We start from the raw sequence: 10,763 nt of genomic DNA, 5'->3' as shown, positions 1-10,763 counted from the left end.
TCATTTCCAGACACACAAGTCTCTAAATTGAAATACATATGAACGATTTTAGGACAACACACAACTAACTTTCCTGCAGCCTGAGAGTGGTGCTGTGATCAGGAGTTTCTGCAGTGAGGTCACAGCGCCCTCTGCTGGAGTGGAGTTTCCTCTGAGGAGCAGGCACAACCTTCATTTATCTTTCATGACTAGATTACAACTAAACGCCTAAACTGCCCCAGAACCAAACCTGAAACCTGTGGCGACCTCAAGCTTGTCCCACCACTGGTTCCTCTACATTGAGACGTTAAATTAAACCAGGAGATGGCAGCAGACCTCTGTGAGACACTGACCTCAGATCAGCTGCAGCAGCAACAACACTGGCTGCTTTGTCTCCTCTGACACTGAGGGTAAACGTCACTGAATCACAGACCGGCTGTTGTCTCTGCCAAATATTTGACTTCATACGGTTGTTCTCACAGGATATTTTTATTTTGATCACAGCCTCAGTGCTCAGACCTCAGTGTTTCCTAAAAGATGGTGAATGTTGGAAGCAGCAGCAGTAAACAGGCCGTGCGTGTTCATCACGAGGAAGCTCAGAAACCCTCGGCCTGATACAGACTTGTTCTATCACAGTCCCTTTGCCTTTCAGGAGTTTCAGCTGAAATACAGAAGATTTGAACAGAAGAAGAAATGTAAACTTGACTATAGAATTACTATTTTCTCTCCTGACGAATACTGTCTTCACTTCCTCCTGTTGTAGAAAAATCTAGCTCAAAACATCCTAGAACCCGGTGCCACCATCTTGTGCTTTTGTTGTCCAAAGTAATTTGAAAACACTCCCTAACTCCAGCAACTGAAAATAAATAATTAAACCTGGAAGCCTACTGCAGTCTCTTCCTGAAAATAAATAAATAATATATAATATACTGTATTTATATATAAATATGAGATATGACTCGAGCGGTCGAACCGGTGACTTACTTCAAACCAATCGGTCAGAGTAAAATCCTTATGACTTTACAGTGAACTCGTTAGTAAATAATAATTATTTCAGTTCTTTATCAAGCAAACCACCTGATGATCAGAACAGACCTTGTGCTTTGTCTTTATATAATAAACGGTTTTTAAACACGTCTGAATGTGTCCCACAATATCCAATCTTTTCTCAAATGTTCTTAAGTAATGAATAGTGACTGAAGACATGAAAGATAAAATCTGAGGCCCATGTGATGCTGTGAACGCAGCCTGATGGAGGTTGAGCTGCTGCACCTGCAGCTCATGAGACCGGCTGATAACAGAGCGTCTGTCTCTCCGCTCAACACTGGGCTGTATTGTGGAGACGCAGCCGGGGGCCAATCGATCCAGCCGGAGCCCGAGAATCATCCTGACTTCACCCCCGGCAATCCTGAGAGGAAACAAGACAGACACAGACCAAATGGGGGAAAAAAATCATCATTATATTGTTTGGGTCGACTTCATCCACAAACATCCACAAAACACAGTGGAACAAGACTTGTGAGTGATAACACAAGGAAGAAGAGAGCCGTCAAATATTAAGAGCAAATATGAATTGTTTTAATAAGAGTACGAAAGCAGCCGGGACGTCATGAGGACAGAAGACAGATCTCAGACTTGGCGCTCGTCCTCAGGCACGATGGAAAAAATGATCTGAGCTCAACACTGATCTTCTCTGAAACTTAGATGAGATATTTTTATATTAATATCGTATCAAATGACTTTGAATTTTGGAGAAAATAAGATTTTAAACTCTGTGAGCTCAACTCGATCAGTGATCTTTCTGCGGCTGAATCTTTGTGAGATAAAAACTACCTCAACTTACAGAACCCATAGTTCGGTCCGTGTCCCAGATGCTGACATGGAGACGAGTTTATAACCTGTACTGCAGCCAGCCACCAGGGGGCGATCGAGACATTTTGGCTTCGCCTTGGGAGGGACGTTTGTTTTGTTTTTTTAAAATTCTTCTAAATTTCAAAAATACACATCTGGAATAAGAACAGGATTATTGTGTAAACTTTTATTTGTGTGTGTGTGTGTGTGTGTGTCGGTGTGTGTGTGTTTATCGTCTATTTGACTCTAAGTGGGAACATCATTTACTTGATGAAGACCATGCTGTGTTGAAGAAGCCTTGAAACTAGAGATTTAAAAATAGATAGATTTAAAAAAATCTACAGACGGTGGAGAGAAGATGCTGATGTGACTAACTGCATCAGGAAGTGAACGCTTCCCACGCAAACATAATCACTGCCACCGCCGCCCCTCACACACACATACACACACACACACACACACACACACACACACACACACACACACACACACACACACACACACACACACACACACACACACACACACACACATATACACACACACACACACATATACACACACACATCCCTAAAACAAGCAGTTAATCCTGTATGAATCCTCACAACATCATTAACACACACACACACACACACACACACACACACACACACACACACACACACACACACACACACACACACTGCATATTCTCTGTAACCGTCCATAGATTACGCTCCTGCTGTATTAAATGATTAATTAGCTACTGGTTCCATTATTGATGCTCTGTTTATGTGCAGCAGAGCAGCTGAATAATAGATTGAACCCCGACTCTGCTGCTGCTGCTGGGGAGGTGAAGGGAAGGAAGGAAGCAACAGAGGAAGGAGAGTTCATGTGTCTCTAATGAATGGGATTAAACCCATCTTCACACTGGTCCTTCAGTTTAATCTCAACTGCAAGAGTTAAATTCCTCGACTTGCACAGTTGTGATGCTGTTACAAGTCTAAGTCCAAAGTACACAAACCTCCTCTGTGATGGATTAGGTTCATTTCTATTTCTGTCATTTTAAAGGCTGACTAGAAGGAGGACCTCAGTCCAGGTACGGACACAGACGCCATCATATCGGGACGATTTGTTATAACCCGCTAAATCCCTGAGAATCAAGGAGCGCTGATATTTAAGACAACGCAGGTTCTCTAGTGTTTACGCAGTAGATCAGTGGCCAAGGAAACCCACAGAACAATCGCATGGCTTGTCAATCATCTCACGTGATGTCACTCAGCCAATCAAATCCATCCCGATCCCAGTCGGTGAGTAAGATACGGTTCGAAGCGAGACAGAGAAAAGTTAAGACACCAGTTTAATCGTGTGAAACAACACTACAGCTCAGATTCAAAAATCCTAACAGCTCACTAATCTCACTCGCCAGGAAAAGTGATGCAGGGACACAAGAGGAGGAGAAAGGGGATGTTGTGTTGTTGTGTTGTTGAGACGTGTGTTATTAAAATCCATTCAGCTTTGTCGATGTGACAGCTGCTGTGCGATTCTGCCAGAGCAGCACAGAAGTCATTCGTCAAGCTCGGCTGAAGAAATTAGAGTTAAACAGGGATGAAAAGACTCATTATTAACTGTGAAGAAACTATTAAAGTGCAGCTGTCCCGACTATTTTCAGCCTTGTGTTTACCATGGTTGTTAATTTGCAGTGTCATCGCCACATAGATAAATATAGTTAAAGGATTGGATTTGGATGTTTTCTATCTGCTTCTAGTTGTTTTATTTGAGTTGTTTTCCAACTGTTTTCTAGCTTATTTCACATCTCAGTTTTGAAATATCATCATGCCAATAAAAAGTTATTTATAGTGAATTCCTAATGGTGTAGAATGTAGAAAATACATAGAAGTCTTTTGCTTCCTTGCATTTCATCTCTGACATCCCGAGGGGACTTCGCACAGCAACAATACTGTGAAGTATTTTCACTGCTTAGGGTTAGTTTAAATTCTCACATGTCAAAGTGTTTTTCTTTCAGTACCACACTCGTCCATTATTTGAGTTTGCACAACAAGACGGATAAGATGAAAAATGAAAATTGCTTTGCCCTCAAGCTATAGGAAAAAAATTGTTTGTTCCTGGAAGGCTGAAACGTGAGAGATCTGAGTTTTTTGTCTGACTATATTAAATATATTGACAAAACTTTACATGTGGAAACGTTTCTTGTATTTAAATGATATAAGTATATTATAGGTTTATTAAGTGGTTTAAGTATTTTCTTTGAATTTGGACCAGTTGTCCCTTGGAGTCAAAGATGAATTAATTAGATGTCAGTGGTCAAGGGTCAAAGGTCACAGTGACCTCAGAAGAATGTGAAAATAAAATGTATTTAGGCCCGAAACTTAGGAAAACAACCACAGTACAGATGATTGTAGTTTATCTGGATTTTAATTCATCCTGATCCTGTTGACGTCGATCATTATCTCATCTTCTGGGACGTTTTGTTTCTGCATTTTTCTTTTGCATCGTGTTTTGGTTCTATCGTTGTTGTTTTTAACAAAATAAACCTTAACCCTAAATCTGACTTGACTGGAGTTGACTAATATTAGGCGATTAATAGTGAACACAATAGACAAAATGTTACAAAATACAGAGATCTTATCTGTATTCTATCTTATCTTCACATAATTAAAGGAAACAAGCACAGAAACATTACTGGGAAAAACATTGTCAGCTGAAACCCTGATGATTCTACTTGTGGTATATTCATGTTTTTCTTTCATTTTAATAACTGATAAAATTCTTGGAACGCTCAAGTTTGCACAACAAGTCAGTACGATTAGAAAAAGCTTTTCCCTCGGGCTTTAACAAAGACTTGTTTGTTGGTTCCTGGAGAGCTGACATGTTGGAGATATGAAGTTGAACTGAAAAGCTGTTAAAGAAAAGAATGATGGAGAGAAAACACTTTGTCTCTTTGTTCCAAATATTTTCTGGTTTGAGCTTTGATTTGATTTGATTTGATTTCTGTTTTCTGTTGTCATGCGTGACAGTAAAAAATATTTAGTTGTTGGACTGATTGGTCACAGAAAACTGGAGATATCACTTCTGAGAAAATGTGAGTAACATTTTATAAATGATCAATGCTGTACCAATAAGACTTGTTTCTACTGCTGCAGATCCACATGATGATACAAGTACAGTACACAAGTGTGTGTGTGTGTGTGTGTGTGTGTGTGTGTGTGTGTGTGTGTGTGTGTGTGTGTGTGTGTGTGTGTGTGTGTGTGTGTGTGTGTGTGTGTGTGTAAACATGGATTCCTTTCATTCAGAGTAAATTGTTCAGTTATGTTATCTCCCTCAAAAAGTCCCGAAACTGAACAGGGATCAGCTCAGTCACCTTCCTCCTGACTTGCTGTCGGAGGAAGTTTACTTCGACTGGTTTTGTTTGTGACACTTGCATGAAACGCATCAAATGAAGGCGTGAAGAAAAATGTCAGACACGGATTCCAGCTCCTACAAACACCGCAAACCTCAAATTAGACCTGAAATAATTTGTCAACTAACCAATTGGTCAGCCAATAGAAAATAAGCAAGCAAATATAACAGCATCTTCTTGAAGGGGCAGTGTGTATGATTCATAAGGTTATTTTACGGGATATAATCCTCATGTCTAAGTTATACTAACTGTGTCATAAAAAGTATTTATATTGTTATAGAATTAGCCTTTTTAAATTCACAAGTATCTGTGTTGGATCGTGATTTTTGCTGCAGACGCCCTGAGAGGACAAACTGATCGGAGGGGGGGGGCGTCTCGCGTTTTGAAGAAGCAGCAAGAATTCAACAGAAGAAGAAGAACTGTGCCCTTATTTTCCGTAGTCTTCCACAAGCTAATGGAAGAACACTAACAGGATCATGAGAACATCCGGTGTCTTTAATGAAACGACCGATGGAAAGAGAGAAAGTGAGTGAATGAGTGGTGAAGAATGACAGGAAGTCAGGATAATGAACAGAGAGGGAAAGCCGAGTTCATTTTTGATAACAACATCATAGGAATCATTGACTGTCTTTTAGATATAACCCAGTTGATGTATTGGAGTGGAACTATTTTCACTCCCTTATATTGGATTTGACATCAGCCTCTAAACATTCACATCAGTCGGGATCTCGTGAACACAAGTCAAACAAGCCAGCGGTCACGTCCGTTCACTGGGAAGTCGCACAGGAGACGTAAATCATATCAGGACGGACTTTTATCACCTGAGAACGACTGCTTCAACGAGACATCCGGCATAAACTGTATTTAAATAAACTTCTCTAAGCAGCAAAGCATCATTAAAGCACCAGTCAAAGATCAGGGACGTGGCAGGGACATATTTCCAGAGAACAAAGTGTGCTTGCTCTCTGTTCCTCTGAGTTCACAGTGATCGTAACACTGCCTCAGACTCAGAGCGGTAATGATTTATGATTTATTGATGTGAAGGAGCAGCAGATATTTCTTTAGCAGTGCAGAGTTCTATGGCAACGATAGAGATCAGTGTTTACATCATCTAGTTATCAGGGTGTAACACACACACACACACACACACACACACACACACACACACACACACACACACACACAGGGACCCAGATTACATCACGCTGCTATAATGAATTCTGCGACTGTGCCACACAAAGCAGTGAAAGGTATGAAAGAAAGAAGTGGGTGTGGTCTCTGTTCTTCTGTCTTTGTGAGGACCAAGACCTGAAAGTGGGGACATTTCTTTCTGGTCCCCACTGTCTGTAAAGACCTTTGTTTAAATTTAGTCTTTAATGTGTGAGGTTCAGTCTCCACGGTTACAGAAATTAAGCCAAAATATGTCACCCACACACACTCCTGCATTAAGGACATAACTCGGAGACTTGTGCAGAAGAGTGATCGATGGATGGAGCGGCCCAAAATATATTATATTACTGTATATTATTCATATTTGTCCTTTTCTGAAAAGAGAACAGTGCACGAGGGATTTACAGGCAGAGTTTTTCGCTCGACACCGGACACATCTCAAGTGTTTGGTCTCATCAGCCTGAAGAAGTGTTTCACTGGAACCGTCTGAACTCAACTCAACTCGTCATTTCTGTTTCTCAGAACTGTTCACATAACTGCAGCATGTATGTCTGTGGAGAATGCTTATCTGTGTCTAAGCATCTGGCTGGAATATGTGTGTGGGTGAGTGTGTGTGTGTGTGTGTGTGTGTGTGTATGTGTGTGTGTGTGTGTGTGTGTGTGTGTGTGTGTGTGTGTGTGTGTGTGTGTGTGTGTGTGTGTGTGTGTGTGTGTGTGTGTGTGTGTGTGTGTGTGTGTGTGTGTGTGTGTGTGTGTGTGTGTGATAGCAGTCAGGTGAGACGTCCTGGCTCCAGCCTTGTTTCCTCAGCCATTAGAATAACCAGCAGCATGAACAGAGTTTTCACCTCTCTGATTACAGATAGGACCCCCACCTTCTTAACGCTGTAAGCACACAACACACAACCACCCCGTACACACAGACATACACACTACACACACACACATACACACACACACACACACACACACACACACACACACTACACAGCATCAACAATACAGCCACTCAGAGTACCACGCTGCAAAAAATGCCACTTGTCAGCAGAGGTGTAGACATTAAGTTTCAGAGGTGATGCAAACACATGAACATCAGACATGAATAATCAATAAGCTGTGAGCTATGTGCGTGGACGCACTTCTCAGAAGGATGCGGCCCCCTGAATCGGGTCAGAGCAACAGACCAACGCCCTGTGGCTCTGGCTCCGACCCTGATGAGGTGGTTACGTTTTTATCACTTCACATCCCCCCCCAGCCTGGACCCTGACCAGTCTGCATTCTACTCTGACATCAATTCTATCTCCCTCGTGAACTGATGAAAACTCTGACTCTGCCTACTACTCTTTGGAGAGGCCAAAGCAGATACCAATATGAGAGAGTAAAACATTTAGTTTACTGATCAATTGAAAACAATTTGGAGATAATTTTATATCATTAAGACAAAGAAATGTTACAGAGGTTTAAAATGTTATAATTCAATTCTCAGAGACATATATGGATATGTGTGAAGCTTCAAAAGTGAAGCCAAAGCATATTGATTGGCCCCTGGTGGTCATAAACCCCTCCTCCTCCATGTTGGTGGATGGGATGTGTTCTTGTTTTGACAGTGGACAGTGTCTTTCTGAGACAGAGTAGAGTGGAGTAGAGTGGACACAGATGCTTTGACACAGTGCACAAGACTCAAAAGAAAAAACGTTTGCCGATAACAAGGTTACAGAAATCACATTACCAGCCGAGAGCTGTCGGATCCATTGTACAGCCGCTAATAAAAAAACACATCGGACCATCTGCTGTGTTCAACGGCGTCGTCAGATCAGTGAAAACTACAACAGCTGCTGCTGGGACGTTTCAAGGATCAGATTTTGAGAAGCTGTCTTTTTGGAAACAGATGCTTAACTTAAAGTCACTTAAACTGAGAACGTTCAGGGATGTAAAGTCACATCACAAGCGTTTCCCCTCTTTAATAACACGCAGCCCTTTGACGACACCACTTCAAGTTTCAAGTTTCCATAGCAACTCACCGATTTATACATCCACACAAAAAAAACAGGGATGAAAGGTGCCGACCAATAGACAGAGAACAATGTTCAAATGTTCATGTAAACATTCAAATCCTCTGGCTTCACATAACGTTAATGACGCATGATGGCAGTGTTCATGTTGTAGCTTCACTTCTGGATAGTGGGAGGAAGTGGAGACACGTCATTCATCTTTGTTTTTACAGTCTATGATCTTGACATGTTCGTCGCTAAATCCTCTCACAGTGCAAAACGTTCATGAGGAACATTCAGGTTGTTTCGTGCCGAATCCCGTTGAAAATGAACATGTGTGGGCGGAGGAGAGCTACACCGTTCCAAGCTCAACTCGTAAAGTTATACCCACTTCTAGCCCCCCCCCCCCCCCCCCCCCCACTCGCGCTCTGCTCTCAGTCCTGCTCCAAATTTGGCACTCTGTGAAAAAAGGCATTTCCCCCGAGGGGCTTGGGGCTCTGTGTAACTCTTGACTTCGGTCCGACTCTGACAACATCGTGGATTTTCCCACAGGAAAATAACAACATAATCTTTGACATGACATGTTGTTGAAACAGGATCAAAGTTGTGAGAGACAAGGCTTCGTGGGATCCTGAATCTGCTTCTGTAGGAAATTCCGACAGAAATCAGAAACACGAAAACAGGCTCAAGTCAGAAAAATACGAGGCAGTTAATGATCCTATGAGACAAAGTGGAATCTTCACGCTGCTCAAAATGAGATGAACACCATCAATATATTGGTTTGAGTGATTAAGGGACAATTATAAGTTATATATATATTTAATATTTGGGAAAATACTCCTTTAAATCAGAGAGTATATAAAGGCATTGAGGTTTTTCTACATTCTTAAAACTCAGGGTCAGTGACCAGGTTGATCCCCTTCATGTTTGAGTTCTATCTTTGAAAACATAAACATGAATCAGTTTCTGAACTAAACTGAATGTCCTGGAGAGTTTTATTGTTGGTTTAAAGGCGTTTTTTGGGCTGAAATCACATTCGTTTTTTTCCAACGAGGCCTGCGCCCTCACAACATGTGTCTTCATCCACAGAGTGTCTCAGTGCTGTGGAAGACACGTGCCGGTCCACACCTCACTGGTTTGGACCTCACTGGGACAATCAGGCATTGTACATGGGACTTTTAACGTGCTCTCCCCCCTGATCAGTAACGTTCATGTGAGCCCAATCAATTTGCATCAAACACAAACAGTGGTGTCATGTGAGCGCGGTGGGAATGGCCAATTGGTCCAGAAGGGGAACGGTCATGTGAGCCAGATAAAGCAGGACCCTGCTGCAGGACACTCTGAGACAGAGGGGGGGATTCCCTACGCTAACAGGGAATCTGAAATGATTTTATCCAAGAAAATGGCCGGACATCTACTCATCGAACTGCTCAACAAGCTCAGTCTTCTTGAGTCGACAAGTTGGTGTCATCACTCGCTTTCAGAAGTCATTGAGTATTCATCGTTATTGTGGGTTAATTATGATTAATTTAACTCATCAAAGCAAACACAGATTTGGTATATTCCATTCATTACCATTTAGACCAACGTTTACCCAGTGTTTGGGATGTTTTATTGTGAAATGCTATGTTGCAAAGTTATGTGTTTATTTCTTTATGATGCATTTGTGTTCTCACGCACAGATCCTCCAGATAATTTCAGGAAAATGTCTGAAGTTCATTGCAGGTCTGGAAACAGCATCAGTTAACTGAGCTTTCCAGACACAGTGTGATCATTTGGTACCAAATCAATACAGAAGAAAGTTTTCACATCGCATTTTAATCAGACAATTACAGCCACTATTACACAGGAATCTGCAGCAGATCTAAGTAGCTCGATGAATTACTTATCCACAGTTAATTCAGCCCTTTCATTGGGATTTTACCTCTTTTACTGATTTGTTGTGGTTTGAGGGTTAGAAGCAGAGCGACCTCACACTGCTGTTGGGGAAAAACTACACAAAAGTGGAGACAACTATATATTTACTGAGACCTTTGGTGCTTTAGCGCTTGAAACCGTCACAGCGAACACCGGGAACATACAGAAACATATGGTCACATAGAAAAGTGTTAGAACTGAACATACTGAGGGCAGCAGGGAGGGAGGAGGTTCCATCCCAGCAGCTGGTGTGTCTCTGGAAATAACCTAGAGCTGAACCCTGACCTTACCCTTCATCAACATCATCAACATCATCATCATCATCATCATCATCATCATCATCATCATCATCATCATCATCATCATCATCATCATCATCATCATCATCATCATCATCATCATCATCATCACCATCGTCATCATCACCATCACTGCAACAGTTAGTCTTACTGTCACCAT

This window comes from Limanda limanda, chromosome 5, assembly GCF_963576545.1.
Source record: "Limanda limanda chromosome 5, fLimLim1.1, whole genome shotgun sequence".
In the NCBI taxonomy this organism is placed as follows: domain Eukaryota; kingdom Metazoa; phylum Chordata; class Actinopteri; order Pleuronectiformes; family Pleuronectidae; genus Limanda; species Limanda limanda.
Note: the sequence above shows the minus strand (reverse complement) of the source record.